The sequence below is a fragment of the Ailuropoda melanoleuca genome, chromosome 10, assembly GCF_002007445.2.
Source record: "Ailuropoda melanoleuca isolate Jingjing chromosome 10, ASM200744v2, whole genome shotgun sequence".
In the NCBI taxonomy this organism is placed as follows: Eukaryota; Metazoa; Chordata; class Mammalia; order Carnivora; family Ursidae; genus Ailuropoda; species Ailuropoda melanoleuca.
The window spans coordinates 4,604,574-4,622,819 of record NC_048227.1 but is presented as its reverse complement, the minus strand read 5'-3'; the positions used below and the strand labels follow the sequence as shown (position 1 = coordinate 4,622,819).

At 41.5% G+C, this 18,246-nt stretch overlaps 1 long non-coding RNA gene and 1 pseudogene across 1 annotated transcript; one reads left to right on the top strand and one right to left on the bottom strand.

Moving 5' to 3' along the window:
* Positions 1 to 216: 216 nt before the first annotated feature.
* LOC109490930 lies at positions 217 to 4,357 on the top strand. The gene is made up of 4 exons (XR_002144300.2): positions 217 to 411; positions 1,084 to 1,153; positions 3,891 to 3,956; positions 4,208 to 4,357. It is a non-coding gene; the product is annotated as an uncharacterized LOC109490930 (long non-coding RNA).
* A 2,297-nt stretch (positions 4,358 to 6,654) lies between these two features.
* On the bottom strand, positions 6,655 to 15,024 carry LOC100477850 (annotated as a pseudogene).
* Between the last annotated feature and the right edge of the window lie 3,222 nt (positions 15,025 to 18,246).

The following is an 18,246-nucleotide window of genomic DNA, read 5'->3' as shown; positions in this document are numbered from 1 at the left end:
AACTCTCATCGCGCGCTGGCCTCAGCACAAATTCCCCGCCGGCCCAGACCACCTAACTCGGAACGCCCGCCGGACGCTACCGGATCCGGAAGTAGCCCCTTGCGAAGCGGAAGACCCGCCCCGGCCTCCAGCGCGCCGCTGGCGGGGGCGGGTCCTGCCTCAGGCTCCGCCCTTTCCCTCTCCCTGGAGGGGAGGATGGGCCGGTCCGGCGCGGGCGCACCCCCCAGCGCAGGAGCGCAGGTGGGCTGCTCCTCGGGCAGTGGCCTACGGGGCGTGGGCGCTGCTGGTTCCCGCCACGCCCCGGGGGACCCCAATCTGCGCCCCCGGCCTACCCTCTCGGCGGTCTTCGAAAAGGTCTAAAACTCCGACTGACCGTTACAACCAATCTCGGTCTTTCTCCCCTCCCCAGAAGTAAGCAGTTTATCTGTTGAGCGTCCTGATTTTTATATTGATTAGCACACACATACACATACACATATATATATATATATATATATGTTGCAGATCAATACGCAAAATACCATATCGTAAAACGGTAAAACACACACTCCAAGTAATAATGTGAGGACATTTGTGTGGGTACATATAACTGTATTTATATATACATATATAGATACATGTAAATATATTAAATATATTTTTATTATACATATAAATACATATGCTTATATGTGCATATTTACATGATTGTATTTATATACACACAAACCCCAACAAATATATTTGTTTATATACTATCTGGGTAACTCCAGTCTATATATTTATTTATTTATTTAAAAGATTTTTTTTTTTTTTTTAAAGTAATCTCTACACCCACTGTGGGGCTCCAGCTCACAATCCCGTGTCCGGAGCTACGTGCTTCACAGAGAGCCAGCCAGGCGCCTCCAATATATAGAAATATATTTATAGGTATATATGCATATATGTACACATATATATTTTAAAGTTTATAGGTACATACACCCCACAGAAAATACATATTATTTAGGATTTGTGTTTTGTTTTGTTTTTTCATGATGTTATGTTTGTCACCATTCAGTACATAATTAGTTTTTTGGGATTTGTGTTTTTATTGCCTTACAGGATGCAACTTTACATATTGTTCTGCAACTTGCTTTTTCCTCTGGCTCTTTGAGAACCCTCCTCCTTAAAAGTAGGTCTATTCTTCATTTGTTTCCATTTGTTTCAGGATGTGTCTCAACCTGCTTATTCAGAGCTGTTGGTGGAGTGGTTAGGAACCAGTAGGAAATATTTTGGGATCTCTGGCAAAGGCGGATTTGTACTAATGGGCTAACAGAGTTACATTTAACCTCCTGTCTCCTCTTCCTAACTGTAAAATGGAATTATTAATGGTACCGAACTGCGAAGGTGGTAGTAGGTCCTCAAGAGTTAAGGTGTATAAATCACATAGAAGAGGTACTTGGTCTTTTGTATCTTTCCGTAACTTTTCATCCTTGTTAGTGTTTTGCCTTGTTAGAGCTGATGTTTTCAACTTTGTCCGTAGGAGGTTTGATTCTATCTGCCAGAGTAAAGGCCATCACTCAGACCAGGGAAACTCGGAGCCCAAGGAATGGTCTCTCCTTTGGTCTTCCTTTTTTTTTTTTTTAAAGATTTTATTTATTTATTTGACAGAGATAGAGACAGCCAGGGAGAGAGGGAACACAAGCAGGGGGAGTGGGAGAGGAAGAAGCAGGCTCATAGCGGAGGAGCCTGATGTGGGGCTCGATCCCAGAATGCCGGGATCACGCCCTGAGCCGAAGGCAGACGCTTAATCGCTGTGCCACCCAGGCGCCTCCCCCCCTTTTTTTAAGATTTTATTTATTTATTTGACAGAGAGAGAGGGAACACAAGCAGAGGGAGTGGGAAAGGAAGAAGCAGGCTCCCATCGGAGGACCCTGATGCGGGGCTGGATCCACAACGCCGGGATCATGCCCTGAGCCTAAGGCAGATGCTTAACGACTGAGCCACCCAGGCGCCCCCGGTCTTCCTTTTTTATCCAGCCTTACTCTGGGGTATTCTTCTGACTTGAGGTAGCCATTAGGTTCTCCAAACCCTGGCTCCCACATCTACTGTGGGACCCAGCCCCTATTTCCCCTGTTTTTTTCTACTCACCTTTCTCAGTTCTCCTTAACACCTCTCTCCCCTTTTCACCTATAGTGCAAGAACTCTTGATGTCTAATTGACTCATCATTTCTTTCTCTCAACTGTGTGCAAAGTCATAAAGAAGACCCTGCACTTAACCGTGTAAATCCATGAGTTTACTGTATTGCTCAGATGAGCACTTAAAACATGTTTAATGTCTGGAATGACTCCTCTTAATAAGTTCTTAACGTGAAAGTGTAAGGACACATTTGTGAAAAGGAACTTCATATTATTTAATACCTACCTATTCCCGATAGTTGTACAAAGTTGCTCCTCCTGGAGCAAACACATCAAATTTGCTGTCCAGGAATCCTAGAACCAACCTCTATAATTTTACACTGCTGAAATCTTTTTTAAAAATTATCTTTTATAATTACCTCAAAGCGGTCTCTTTGTTATGCTCACCAATGCCTTAAGGGTGCATTTCTGGAATCAAACATTTGCCTTCTCAAGGTTAGTTTAGATGAATAGAGTGAAAGCCAAAACAAAATCAGATCTTTGGCAAAACAAAATTTTTATTAAAAGCACTACACAAGGAATAGGTAAACTCTCCTGGGAAAAATTAAAACATTTCATTTGAATCAAGTTCCATTTGACTATACTCTATCCATCTTCTTTTCCCTTTTGAGAATTAAGCTCTTTCCATTTTCTATTTGTCCAAATCTTGTTCTATTCATTTACATGCATAGATAGACGTTCCCAAAGAAAGCATATAATATTTAGTTTTTGGATTCTTTTTTTTTTTTAAAGATTTTATTTATTTATTTGATAGAGACAGCCAGCGAGAGAGGGAACACAAGCAGGGGGAGTGGGAGAGGAAGAAGCAGGCTCATAGCGGAGGAGCCTGATGTGGGGCTCGATCCCATAACGCCGGGATCACGCCCTGAGCCGAAGGCAGACGCTTAACCGCTGTGCCACCCAGGCGCCCCTCAAGAACTTTTTTATTCCTGCATTTTATTTTTTATTTTAAAGATTTTGCTTACTGGACAGAGTAGAAGCAGGGGGAGTGGCAGGCAGAGGGAGAGGGAGGAACAGGGAGTCCGTTGCAGGGCTCAATCCCAGGATGCTGAGAACATGACAGAGATCATGACCTGAGCTGAAGGCAGACGCTTAACTGCCTGAGCCACCCAGGCTCCCCTATCCCTGCGTGTTAAATACTCACGTGCAGAATTTCTATAACAGAGTTGGACACAACTGGAGAATATTTTCAGATCTCCCAGTAAGGATGGATTGGCATCACCCATGATGCCCCCCCTCTGACTACCGTTGCCAATGTCTCCTCCCCATTTATTTGCTTGGAGGAGCTCTCATGGTGTTATCTGTTTTTAAGCCATTCTCTTTTCATTTTTGGTCACGTGTAAAACAGACCTCTAATTCTCCCTTCCTCATGGTGTTTTTGAACATAATGAGTTAGCATGTGTAATTCATATAGATGGTATAGAAGACTTAGCTGATATACAGTAGTATCACAACAGCAGATACTCTTAATACATTATTTTATGAGCACTAATGTATTTCTTACCTTATTACCCTGTAAGCAACTCTGTCTGGGAGACTTCATCCCACCACAGACACTGATTGACAATTTCGAGATCAGAGAAACCACTCTGGTAATAGCAAAACTTCCTTAATCCTCCTTTATTGTACTAAACTGAGATATTTTTCAGAGGGAGTTGTGGATCTTCTCCACCAGTTCCTTAAGATAATCTACACACTGAGCTCTCTTCCCTCCTTGTCTTTTATTTCAGCCTTTGCATATGCTGTCCTGTCTACCTAGAAAATCCCCGTCGCAAGCCCTCATTTCCAGTCTTACGGTAAATCTGTGCACATACAGTTCAATGCTGATGAATATACATTCTGACACTAATTGTGAGATTATGAGTGAAGTCATTAACCTCTAATCTGTAAAATGGAAATACTAATTATACCTACTTCATAGTCTTGCTGTACCAAGTAAATGAGTTAACATATTTAAATTGTATCAAAGAGGTGCCTGGGGCAGAGGAGCCTAACTGTTGGCGAGTATTAATAACTGTTCCTAATGATGATTCATCTTTGCTCCTAGGACACTGATCTTTCCCGCCGCTACAGGCTGACGTCAGTCAGGTCAGATACTCTGACCCTGGTGATAGCTTCTGCTCATTGGTGTTTTGCCATTACAATCTAGGCAGAAAGAATTCTTCTGCAAGCGTTTAATTTTGTATCTTCATTACTCATCAAGGTGAGTTAGACATCATGCTTCCCTTCTCTCTGGTTCTCCCCACACCGCTGCACCTCTCCTTGAAACCTAAGAACATAAATATTGGGTGTGGCATGGTATCAGTGCAGCCACAGGAGGAAACAAAAACAGGGCTTGGAAGGAAGAAATGTATTGTACTCACAGGTCCCAGGAGGGCGGGGTGGGGGGACGGTCACCACATGCCATGCAAGGCCACAGGGGAAGCACCAGGTCTTGGTCAGGAGGCAGAACACAGGGGTGAGAGGGGAGCATAAGCCACAGACTTTATTGGGGTTTCCACTCTGCTGAGTGAAAGCAGTTTAGGACTGGGTCATTGGAATAATTCCAGTAGGCTTTGGGCTATAGGAGTGGTCTCTAGTTGGCTGGGATGATTGAGGGCAGAGGAAATATTGGCTTGTGTGTGGTCATTAGATAAGGAGGTGGCTGGGTCTGTATACCTGGGATTGGTTGGTTTGTACTGGTTGATCAAGCCTTTTGCTATCTAAGAATTGGCTAGCCCCAGCCCTGGGAGGGACAGTCTCCGCTGGCCGGCAAGCTTTTTTTTTAAGATTGTATTTATTTATTTGATGGAGAGTGAGAGAGGGAACACAAGCAGGGGGAAGTTGGAGAGGGAGAAGCAGGCTCCCCACTGAGCAGGGAACCTCACACGGGGCTTGATCCCAGGACATTGGGATCATGACCTGAGCCGAAGGCAGACACTTAAGGACTGAGCCACCCAGGCGCCCCAGGCCAGCAAGCTTTTTAAGATGTCAAAAACATCATGAGATATACACAATTTTAAAAACATGATTAATAAATGCATATCTGGTTCCTTCTGCCCAGAACATTCCCCTGCCCCAGCCCCACTTCACCTGACTTCCTATTACTTATCCCTCAGGTCTGTAATGAAATGTGACATGTTGCATTTATACATAACGTATTACCTCCATCCTTTTATTAGTTTGCTAGGGCTGCCGTAACCAATCACCACAGACTGGAAGCCTTAAACAAGAAAAATGAATCTTCTTACAGTTCTGGTGCTGAAAGTCCAAGGTCAGAGTGTGAACAGGGTTGGTTCTTCTGAGGCTGTGAGGGAAGGTCTGTTCCATGCCTCTCTCCTAGATCTTGGTGATATGCTGGCCATCACTGGTGTCCCCATGGCCCTATAGAAGCATCACCCCAATCTCTGCCTTTATTTTCGCATGGTGTTCTCTCTCTCTGTGTGTGTGTGTGTGTCTGTGTCCAAATTCCCCCTTTTCTATAATGACACAGTTATTGGATTAAGGCCCTCTTTCAGGACCTCATTTTTTTAAACTTGGTGACTTCTACAAAGACCCTGTCTCCAAATAAGGTCCCATTCTCAGGTAGTGGAAGTAGGACACCAACATATTTTTGGGAGGACACAATTCAGCCCAGAACGTTCCCCTTGCAGCTCTCCCTTTGTCCCCCTCTGTCCGTGCCCCCCACTGTGCACTTCTCTAGTGCTTGTATCCACCCCCCAGAGCCCTAAGTACCCTTTATTGTAGATGTTACTTTTTGAAGCCAATTCTACTTCTTTCCTCCCCAAATATGTCTCTGACTCCTCATTTTTCTCTGTATCATGCACACACTTGTATGTTCAAGGGACACACTCAATGGAAAAAATGATGAGTGAATGAAGGCATGAACTGTTGGGGGGTTGGGGAGAGAAGATGACCGATGGGCATAGCAGTACTCATAACTTAATGTTTATTGCCCAGAGAGCATTTACAACATTTCGCTAACTTCCAGAAGGAATCCTCTTGAGATTCATTACATGAAATTCATAACTTCATTAAAAGGTATCATATATTTAGTTTATAAGCAATTTATTATGTTCCAGGAAGAATCCCTTTGCAATCAGATTTATCACAGAATTTAATTTGGGGACACATGATACTCGTTCAATATTGAGCTACAGCCCTGGCATTTGGCATGTCTCCCTTGGTTATGTTTGATCACATTCTTTGCTTAAGTCCTGTAAGTTATTTCGGTTTGTAATTTATTATTTGCTATTGTGTCATGAGACATGAGAATCACTGCTCATAACGTGTTCTAAGTTGTTCTTATTAATTTGTAGAGATCATTTGACCTATATATGTATCTTTCTAAATCAGCCAACCTTTTATACTCTAATTGGGTTTCTACTGATGATACTGATCTTCTCTCTCATCTTATTTTTATTCTCGTGTTTCTACATTGGTGCAAAAAACAAGAACCATATGTAATTACTACAGTAATAACACACATTACAGTTTTGTTCCTGAATAGATAGAAGTTGTTTTATTCTCTTATTACTTATAGGTTTTGGTTGGGTGGGTATGGGTAGAGAGGCTTCCTAGGCAGATGCCCTGCGTTCCGCTCCTCCACGTGAAGAGACCCACACTGGAGCTGGTAGTCAAGGGGGACCAGTCAGGCATGATCAGCTGGATCGCACTGACTTCCAGGCTTTGTGTTCGTATCACCCTAGGCCCCTTCTCAATTGGCTTCCCGATATCCTTCCCCCGGAGCTTGAGGCCAAGCTCTCTTGATTTTGCCCAGAACCTGGTTTTTAAGAATGGCCTGTCCACTCTTGTAGTCCACTATGAGCCACAGCTTTTTGTTGATTTTCATTGCTAAGTCCTTCTGAGTCAGCGCCTTGCTCTGCTGACCCTGCTGGATCACCTTGTCCACCTACCTCCAGGGTCACCCGGTGGTGGTGCAGCTCCTTAGTCTTCTGGTCCAGCTTGGCTGTGGTCTTGCCAGTCAAATGCTGTTTGTTCTGGCCAGCAGCCCATTTCTTGGAAGTCTCCACATCTTCTCCTTGTCCCAGAGCTGCTAAGATGGCCTGCTTGGATTTGGTGCCCTTCTTGCAAAGCACTGTCACCGTGTCCCAGTTGCTCTTGGCCATGGCCGTCAGGCAGGTCCAGCTGTCCATCCAGTGGCTCTGGGGCAGCTGCTGGAGACCAGGCCTCATGATGTCCCCTCATCACTGGGCTGCTTCCTGATGGAAGTTTTTTTAAATCTAAGATGTTACATGGTCCTTTGTATGTTTCCTATCTTTCATTTGAAAGCTCATGCCATTTTACATCACTGCTCTTTTCTCTGGTTTTGTCTTCTGATTTCCATGTCATCTCCTTATGTTCATGGAAAGGCTACAGTCCCCAACTCTATTTTATCCACCCTTCTCTTCAACTGAAATGATCACTCTCAATTTCAGCATCAATGGAAGACAAAACAATGCAGTCACCTTGGTTTATAGTTTTTACCACTTTTCCGAGAAAGTGGGGGAAATGGAGTATCAGAATAACCAAGAGACTCGTGATTAGTGCTCCTCAAACTCTCTGAAGATCCCCAGTGACCACATTTCCCATATTTTTCATGGTTAACACTTATATATTATGTCCAAACAAAAACAAATTGGCATTTAAAAAAATTCTTAAGCGTGATGTCAGCAAAAATGGTAGAGTAGGGATCTCCGGGGGTCTCCCTGTAACACTGAGAATCCTGGCAAAAACTGTCAGAATCAACTTTATCAAAACTCTGCAAGATAGTCAAAGGTTTATAGCCACTAAGCAAATGCTTAACCATGAGAAAGGTCACCAAAACAGGCTGGGATGAGGATCTGGCACTTGAACTTAGCCTCACCCCATCCTCTCCTGAAGCAGCAGCAGTCTCGAAGGCACCATCATTCCCAGTGTGCACATCTAGTCCAGAACTTCAGGAGACCTTGATCTGAAGGAATTCTGTCAGTCTGTTTCAACTTGCCTGTGGATTCCCTGAAGAACTGACACAAGGGACCTGCCTTTGTTCTTCCTAATCCAGAACTCTCTCAGGGTGGAAAGATGGCCATGGTTACATGGAGGATGTTCCTGGAAAAGAATGAAAGCCAAATGGACAAGCTACTGCTGTCCAGGGCAAGAAATAACAGTTGAGATAAATAACAGACATGCTGAAATCTGGAGAGGAAAAGCTGGAGAGTGAGAAACTTTGGGGAAATGGGCTTTGAAAGACTCCCTCACATACTGGAGGACCTAGAAATCCATGTGCATGGGCGGGGCAAAATGCATGTTTAGAAAAGACCTGGGAGGGGCGCCTGGGTGGCACAGCGGTTGGGCGTCTGCCTTCGGCTCAGGGCGTGATCCCGGCGTTATGGGATCGAGCTCCACATCAGGCTCCTCCGCTATGAGCCTGCTTCTTCCTCTCCCACTCCCCCTGCTTGGTGTTCCCTCTCTCGCTAGCTGTCTCTATCTCTGTCAAATAAATAATAAAATCTTTAAAAAAAAAAAAAAGACAAGACCTGGGAAAGATCATAGGCTTTCACTGAGGGCTGGTCTCTAGACTCTGCATAAACAGGAAGTGAAGGCTAAGGCAGAGTTGTAAATAGCCTGGCTAATTGTTGAAGGAATGCCCCGACATAGAAGCAATCTGAAGAGAACTAGGGAGTCTCTTTTTTCTTTCTTTTCTTCTTTCTTTCTTTCTTTCTTTTCTTTCTTTCTTTCCTTTTTTAACAATACTCAAAATATCCATCCAGTTTTTAATGAAAAAGTATGAAGTGTGCAAAGACACAAGAAAGTATGGCCCATTCCCAGGACCAAAAAAATGAATGGTGAAAAGGGGAAAATCTACATTACTGCTTTACTGTGTTTCTCCTTTACTCTCACACAATGACCACACCCACAACACTTCTGACACTAGATGTGTGGAGTTTATTCCCACACCCAGCAATTCTGTGACACTACTTGCGTGTCCCACAATTTAACCCAATTCTGACACTATCAATAGTGTTAGATCTCACAATGAAAGAGAAATTAAGACATTCCGAAAGAAACAAAAGCTGACAGAGTTTGTTACTAGTAGACCTTCTCTACAAGAAATGCTAAAGGGAGTGCTATGGACTGAAATGAAGGGATACTAGATAGTAACTTGAATCTATACAAAGAAATAAAGATCATTGGTGAAGGTAACTACATAGGTAAATATATAAAAGTCACGATTATTGTTATTGTATGTAACTCATCCATTTTCCCATGTGATTTAAGAGACAAATGCATAGAACAATATTTATAAATGTGTGTTCATGTGAAAACTATGTATACAGATATAATCTGTGACAGTAACACTGTAAAGGGAAAGGATGGCAAAATATAGGAACATATTTGTTGTTAATATTAAAACTAAGTCTCCCACTGAGCAGGGAGCCTGATACAGGGACTCTGGGATCATGACCTGAGCCGAGGGCAGACTCTTAACTGACTGAGCCAGCCAGGCGCCCTGTAAAATACACTTTAAATCAAAATTGTTACAAGAGACAAAGAAGGGTATTATGTAATGATAAAATGGTGACTTCATTGAGAAGATGTAACAATTATATACATGCCTAACAGAGTCTCCAGATATATGAAGAAAAAGTCGACCAAAGCGAATGGAGAAATAGAGAGTTGTACGGTAGTAGTTTGGGGACTTAAATACCTCACTTTGAATAATGAATAAAGTAACTAGACAGGAGATCAGTGGGGAAATGAAGGAGGTAAACAACACTGTAAGCCAGCATTCTCCAGGACAGATCATATGTTAGGCCACAAAGCAAGTCATGATAAATTCAAAAGAAATGGAGTCAAGCAAAATATCTTCTCTGACCACAATGGAATGAAACAAGAAATCTAGGAGGAAAACTAGAGAATTCACAAAATGTGTAAATTAAACAATATTCTGTTTTTAAATATTTTTTAAAAGTTTATTCATTTATTTTTTTTAGTAATCACTACATCCCACATAGGGTTTAAATTCACAGCCCCAAGATGAAGAATTGCATATTCTTCTTACTGAACCAGCCATGCATGTCTTTTTTAAAAAAATATATATATAATATATGTATATTTTTTTATTTGTAAACAATACATTCTTTTTTTTAAAGATTTTGTGTAATTATCTGAGAAAGGGAGAGAAAAGAGAGCATGAGCAGGGGGAGGGGCAGAAAGAGAAGCAGACTCCCCGCTGAGCAGGGAGCCCTACATGGGGCTCAATCCCAGGACCCTGAGATGATGACCTGAGCCGCAGGCAGACTTAAAGCACTGAACCAGCCAGGCGTCCCTAAACAATACATTCTTTTTTTTTTTTTTAAGATTTTATTTTATTTATGTGACAGAGAGACAGCCAGCGAGAGAGGGTACACAGCAGGGGAGTGGGAGAGGAAGAAGCAGGCTCCCAGCGGAGGACCCCGATGTGGGACTCAATCCCGGAACGCCGGGATCACGCCCTGAGCCGAAGGCAGAGGCTTAATGACTGCGCTACCCAGGCACCCCCTAAACAATACATTCTTAAACAACAAACTGGTCATAGAAGAAATCACGAAACAAATTAGAAAATATTTTGAGATGCACAGAAACAAAAATAATCAAAACTTATGACATGCAATGAAAACAGAAATGTATAGCTACGATGTCTATATTTTTAAAAATCTCAAGTTAATAACTTACACTTGAGGGAGCTAGATGAAGAAGAGCAAACTAAGTCCAAAGTTAGCAGAGGGAGGAAAAGACAAAGGTTAGGGCAAAAACAAAAAATCGTGAATAGAGCAATAGATAAAATCAATAAAACCAAATTTGGCTATTTGAAAAGATAAATAAAATTGACAAACCTTTCGCTAGATTGACAAAGAAAAAAGAGAGAAGACTCATAAATACAATCAGAAATGAAAATGGAGACCTTACTGCTGATCTTACCAAAAAAAAAAAAAGTGTTATAAGAGAATAGAGAATACTATGAACAAGTATACACCAGTAAATTATATAATGTAGATGAAATGGGCGAATTACTGGAAACATACAAACTCCCCAAACTGAATTAAGAAATAGAAAATCTGGGGCACCTGGGTGGCGCAGTCGTTAAGCGTCTGCCTTCGCTCAGGGCGTGATCCCGGCATTCTGGGATCGAGCCCCACATCAGGCTCCTCCGCTATGAGCCTGCGTCTTCCTCTCCCACTCCCCCTGCTTGTGTTCCCTCTCTCGCTGGCTGTCTCTATCTCTGTCGAATAAATAAATAAAATCTTAAAAAAAAAAAAAAAGAAGAAATAGAAAATCTGAATTAAGTGTTTTTTATCATGAAAGTGTGTTGTATTTTGTCAAAGACTTTTCCTACAATAATTGAGAAGATCTTGTTCCATTAATGTGGTGTGTAACAAATTAAAAGATTGAATCAATAATCCAAAACCTTCCAACAAAGAAAGTCCAGGACAAGGTGGCTTCACTGTTGAATTCTACAAAATATTTCTGGAAGAATCACCACCAGTACTTCTCAAACTCTACCAAAAAATAGAAAAAGGAGGAAACACTTTCTATCTCACTCTATGGTGCCGACATTATCTTGATACTAAAGCCAGATGAAAACATCACAAGAAAACTGGAGACTAATATCCATTATGAATATAAGCGCAAAAATTCTCAACAAAATGGGGCGCCTGGGTGCCTCAGCCATTAAGAGTCTGCCTTCAGTTCAGGTCATGATCTCAGAGTCCTGGGGTCGAGCCCCGCATCGGGCTCCCTGCTCGGCGGGAAGCATGCTTCTCCCTCTCCCACTCCCCTTGCTTGTGTTCTCTCTCTCACTGGCTATCTCTGTCAAATAAATAAATAAAATCTTTTTAAAAAATTTGCAACAAAATAGTAATAAACTGAATCCAGAATCATGTTGCAATGATTATAAATGGGATTTATCTCAGGAATGCAAGTGTGGGTCAACAAGCAGAAAATCAACCAGTGTAATACACCACATTAACAGAAGTAAGGGGAAAAAACCCCAACCATCTGATCATCTTAATTCATGTAGAAAAAAAAAATTTGATAAAAGCTAACATTCTGTCATGAAAAAACATTCAAAAGACTAGCAATAGAAGGGAACTTCCTTAATATTATAAAGGGAATTTATAAAAACCCCACACCAAAAGCACAAACAACAAAAGAAAAAATAAACTGGGCTTCATTAAAATTAAAAACTTTTGTGCATTAAAGGACACTATCAAGACAGTAAACAACAACCCCCATGAGAGAAAATATTTCCCAATCAAATACCTGGTAAGAGTCTAGTAACCAGGGGCGCCTGGGTGGCACAGCGGTTGGGCGTCTGCCTTCGGCTCAGGGCGTGATCCCGGCGTTGTGGGATCGAGCCCCACATCAGGCTCCTCCGCTATGAGCCTGCTTCTTCCTCTCCCACTCCCCCTGCTTGTGTTCCCTCTCTCACTGGCTGTTTCTATCTCTGTTGAATAAATAAATAAAATCTTTAAAAAAAAAAAAGAGTCTAGTAACCAGTATAAAGAACTCTTACAACTCAGCAATAAAAAGGCAAATAACCCAATTTAAAAATTGGCAAACTAGTTGAATAGACATTTCTCCAAAGATGAATGGCTAATGAGCGTGTGAAAAGATGCTCGACATCTTTAGTCATTAGGGAAATGGAAAACCACAATGAGAGATTACTTCACACTCACCAGGAAAAGGAAAAAGGAAGTAACAGGTGTTGGCAAGGATGCGAAGATATTGGGACCCTCAAACGTTGCAGGTAGGAATGCAAAATGGTGCAGTCAGTGTGGAAAATAGTATAGTGGTTTAGATTGACCATTTGACCCAGCGATTCCACTCCTGGGTACATACCCCAGAGAACTGAAAACAGGTATTCAAACTAAAACTTGTACGTAAATGTTCATAGTTGCTCTGTTCCTGATATCCAAAGGTGGAAATAACTCAAACATCCATCAGTGGATAAATGGATAAATAAAATGTGATCTGTCCATGCCATGGACTATTATTCAGTCATAACAGGGAATGAAGTACAGATATATCCTACAATGTGGATAAATCTTGAAAACATGCCATGTGAAAAAAGCCGGATATAGGGTACCTCACGGCATGTGATTCCTTTTATATCAAATACCTAGAATAGGTGAATCCATAGATATAGACACCAGATTAATGGTGCCCAGGGGCTGGTGGGCAGAGCAAATGGGGAGTGTAGGTTTCCACTTAGAGTGGTGAAAAAGTTCTGGAACTAGATAATGCGATGGTTGCGGTAGACTGAGAATGTACTTAATGCCACTAACCTGCACACTTTGAGGGGACCTGGCTGGCTCAGTCAGTGGAGTGTGCTACATCGATCCTGTGTGGAGTGGGTTGTGAGTTTGAGACCCACACTGGGTAGAGAGATTACTTAAAAATAAAAAAATCTTTAAAAAAATAAATTTCATGTTGTAGTTTACCATACTTTAAAAAAAAAGCAATGAGATAAAAATTGTTAGCTATGCTTTATAAATACCATGATAGTCTTCAACGGAAGGATCTCTAAGGAATTTCTGTGAAGTAAGTTATTCAGTATCATAGAAACTCAAAATACCATGCTTAAAGAGTTTTGGGTTTTTAAAAAATATTTATTTATTTGACGGGGGGAGGGGCAGAAGGATGGAGAGAGAAACCTGAAGCAGACTCCCCACTGAGTGTGGAGCTTGACGTGGGGCTCAATCCCAGGACCCTGAGATCATGACCTGAGCCGAAATCAAGAGGCAGACACTTAACCGACTGAGCCACCCAGGCGCCCCTGAAGGGAGACTCTTAACGGCTGAGCCACCCAGACGCCCCTAATCTCACCTTTAAAAAACCTTTTTAAATGTGACTACTAGAAAATTTAGAAATATGTATGTGGGTCACATTATATTTTTATTGGATCACATTACTAGAGATTGCTTATTCAGGACCCACTAGAGTTGGTTGAAGACCAGAAAAAAAAAAATCAGGGATCCCAGACAGGGTGGGTCTAAATCGTATGCAACGTATATTTGCCCTGACCCTCCTCCCTGATAAATGTCCAGATTTTGTAATTCTTACCAGATTTCTCCACGCCCCTCATTCAAGTTGTGTATATTTCGTAGTCTGTTTTAGACATTCTTCCATTTAAGTTGTTTCTTTCAATATTATAAACAATTCTACAGCGAACATTCTCTAATCAGAATAACTTAGAGCCATGTGTCCAATACAGTAGCCTCCTGTGGACATTTTAATTTAAATTAGTTAAAATTAGATTTGAAGCCTAGTTCTTCAGGCATACCATGCCACACTTGAAGGAGTGAACAGCTGCATGTGACTAGTACCTACTATGTTAGCATAGGACTTTACCATCGTTGCAGAAAGCTCTCCAGGATGGTGTTGGCTTGGAGCTTTAAGAATATGGATTCTGCCGCTTACTAGCTGGTGTGACCTTGCACAGGTTAGTTAACGTCTCTTTGCCTCTGTTTACTCCCATAAAATAGAAATGCCCCATAGTACCTACCTCCCGAAGTAGTTGCAAGAATGTGTGTAAATCTTGACAAGTAACATCTGGCCCATAATAACCTCTAACTGTTAACAATCACTAATCTATTCTTAAAAACTGAAGACTTGAGTCTAACATCAGAGATGGATCGTCATTCTTCAGAACAGAGAAACTCTGAGTGCCGTGGTAGCCTCTTCCTTCGGGGTCCTTTGCTATGTTGAGAAATTTTTCTGATACAGTTCTGATGAAGTTTCCTTCAGATACTGGCCAAGGTGAAGTATGTATCAAGTTCTCCTTCCCTCTCCTGACTTGCTCTCCCCATCTGTTTGGTGTTTCTCCGCTCTGAGCTGCCCCTACTAATTTCACCTTGCGCATCGCTACTCAGTCTGCTGGGTTCAGTCTCAGGGAACCGGCTCTGAACTTCCCCTCCCTCTGATCTGCCCCCTCCCATTACATTGTTTTCTCCCACACTTCCTTCCTGCCAAATTGGCTCTCATAGCTCACCTGCTTTATGTAACTATTCTAAAAACTCACTGAATGGGGCACCTGGGTGGCACAGCGGTTAAGCGTCTGCCTTTGGCTCCGGGCGTGATCCCGGTATTGTGGGATCGGGCCCCACATCAGGCTCCTCCGCTATGAGCCTGCTTCTTTTCCTCTCCCACTCCCCCTGCTTGTGTTCCCTCTCTCTCTGGCTGTCTCTATCTCTGTCAAATAAATAAATAAAATCTTTTAAAAAATAAAATAAAAAAATAAAAACTCACTGAAGGCAGGCACTAACACATCACTTCTCTTACTTTCAGAGTAGATGCTAGCTGGGTATTTGCTCAACGAATGTGTGAACTGTTTCAAGAGAAAGGTAGTTACTTAGGTAGTTACTATAGGTAGTTAAGCGTGGAGAACATTAACGAATGGCTTTATTGCTCAGATGAAAATTCAAACATCTTAGAAAGTGCCACAGGAGTCCTTTCAGGACTAACTGCATTGCATTTGTAAATTTATTTTAATCTTTACGCTATAGGCATTTTATTGAGTTCTAGAAAGAATTTGTTTAGAATCAGTTATAGTATACTATAGTATAGTTTGTAAAATCTTTACAAACCAAAGTTTCATCCTTCATTCAGAAAAATCTTTAAAAAAAAAAAAAAAGAAAAGAAAATCTTTTTTAAGAACCCTTGGTCATGAGTTTTGGACCTTGCACATTTTTCAAGTTTGTTATTTATTCCTTAGCATTTTGTTTTTGTTCCTGTGATTGTTACTTTTCTAATTAGATATTGCTGGTATATAGATGTCAACTGGCTTTTTTATTGTGATAAAATGTAAATAAGATTTATCATTTTAATCATTTTCAAGTGTATAGTTCCATGGCATTAAGTAAATTCACATTCAGTTGACTTTTTTATATTCATGTTTTAATCATCCACTTACCTGAAAGCTCCTAATGGGTCTCACATATTTTTGCTTTTCTTCAATTGAGGTATATAGATAACGATAAATTTTCTCCATGCTGATAGAAATATCTTGTGTTTTTTTGGGGGGGAGGGCAAAATTCCAGGGCCATGTCTAGTCATTGTTTAGGGTAACATGCATTCATGTTTTTGAATTGGACAGGTATTGATTTCCATTATAAATCTAGGAAGTCTCAACCAGCCAGTTAGACCTGATTAGACCTCTCAGAGTTTCTCCTTTGAAACCCCAAGCCTGCTGAATCAAGTTACATGCTGAACTTTTCCTTGCTATCAACTGTATTATCAGTGTTCATTTTTGCACATTTCCAAGGACAACAGAGGTTTTTTTTAAAAGATTTTATTTATTTATTTGACAGAGAGAGCACCAGCAGGGGGAGAGGCAGGCAGAGGGAGAAGGCAAAGCAGGCTCCCCGCTGAGCAGAAAGCCCTACAGGGAGCTTGATACCAGGACCCTAGGATCACGACCTGAGCCAAAGGCAGACGCTTAACTGACAAAGCCACCCAGACGCCCCAGGCAACAGAGTTCTAAGGGGGATAAGCTTTGCTTGCTTTCAAATAGCTTTTGCTCCTGAAATCCTGGCATTGTTTTCCTATCCTTTATTTGTCTAGAAAAAAATTCTACTTAATCCTCAAAGAGCCATTTCAAGTGTCACCATCTTCATAAAACTTTTCCTTAATGTCACCTCCTGGGAGGGTTATTCTCGGCGCTTCCTACGCTTTACCTTCTTGATTTGGTGCATTGTCAGGATGTGGAGTAACTAATTATGTATAACTCTGTATTCTAAACAAAATGGCCTCTGGAAAATAGATACCGTATCTCCAATGCGTGGTTTATTCTGGGTTTTAAATTAATATTTTGGCAATACATAAAGGAGTGACTTGGGATTTGTCACCCAAAAATAAATCAGGTCTCAGATTTGGTGAACCATAGCCGCAGATTTCCTTCATAGGAGACTGTGATCCTCAGGAAAATCAAATGTATCTTTCCTTGAAAACTTTTGGGCTGGGGCGCCTGGGTGGCTCAGCCGTTAAGTGTCTGCCTTCAGCTCAGGTCATGATCCCAGGGTGTTCAGATCAAGCCCTGCATCCGGCTCCCTGCTCAGCAGGAAGCCTGCTTCTCCCTCTTCCACTCCCCTTGCTTGTGTTCCCTCTCTTGCTGTCTCTCTCTGTCAAATAAATAAATTTTGAAAATCTTAAAAAGAAAAAAAAACTTTGGGCTTTGTTGTCTTATGTTGGATTGGAAGAAAGGGGTGTTAATTACCCATTAGGATAAAGTTGGCTTTGGTAAATTAAACAAACCTTTCATTTCATGAGAGACTAAAACAAGACCAAAGAGCACAATTAATAAATAAAAGCTGGAGCTGGAATTTATATCTAGTGTGTCTGTCCCCAGACAGCACTCTGATGACTGTGTCTCCGCCCGGGCTGCGGGGACAAGTCTATTGATTGNCTTCCTCTCCCACTCCCCCTGCTTGTGTTCCCTCTCTCACTGGCTGTTTCTATCTCTGTTGAATAAATAAATAAAATCTTTAAAAAAAAAAAAGAGTCTAGTAACCAGTATAAAGAACTCTTACAACTCAGCAATAAAAAGGCAAATAACCCAATTTAAAAATTGGCAAACTAGTTGAATAGACATTTCTCCAAAGATGAATGGCTAATGAGCGTGTGAAAAGATGCTCGACATCTTTAGTCATTAGGGAAATGGAAAACCACAATGAGAGATTACTTCACACTCACCAGGAAAAGGAAAAAGGAAGTAACAGGTGTTGGCAAGGATGCGAAGATATTGGGACCCTCAAACGTTGCAGGTAGGAATGCAAAATGGTGCAGTCAGTGTGGAAAATAGTATAGTGGTTTAGATTGACCATTTGACCCAGCGATTCCACTCCTGGGTACATACCCCAGAGAACTGAAAACAGGTATTCAAACTAAAACTTGTACGTAAATGTTCATAGTTGCTCTGTTCCTGATATCCAAAGGTGGAAATAACTCAAACATCCATCAGTGGATAAATGGATAAATAAAATGTGATCTGTCCATGCCATGGACTATTATTCAGTCATAACAGGGAATGAAGTACAGATATATCCTACAATGTGGATAAATCTTGAAAACATGCCATGTGAAAAA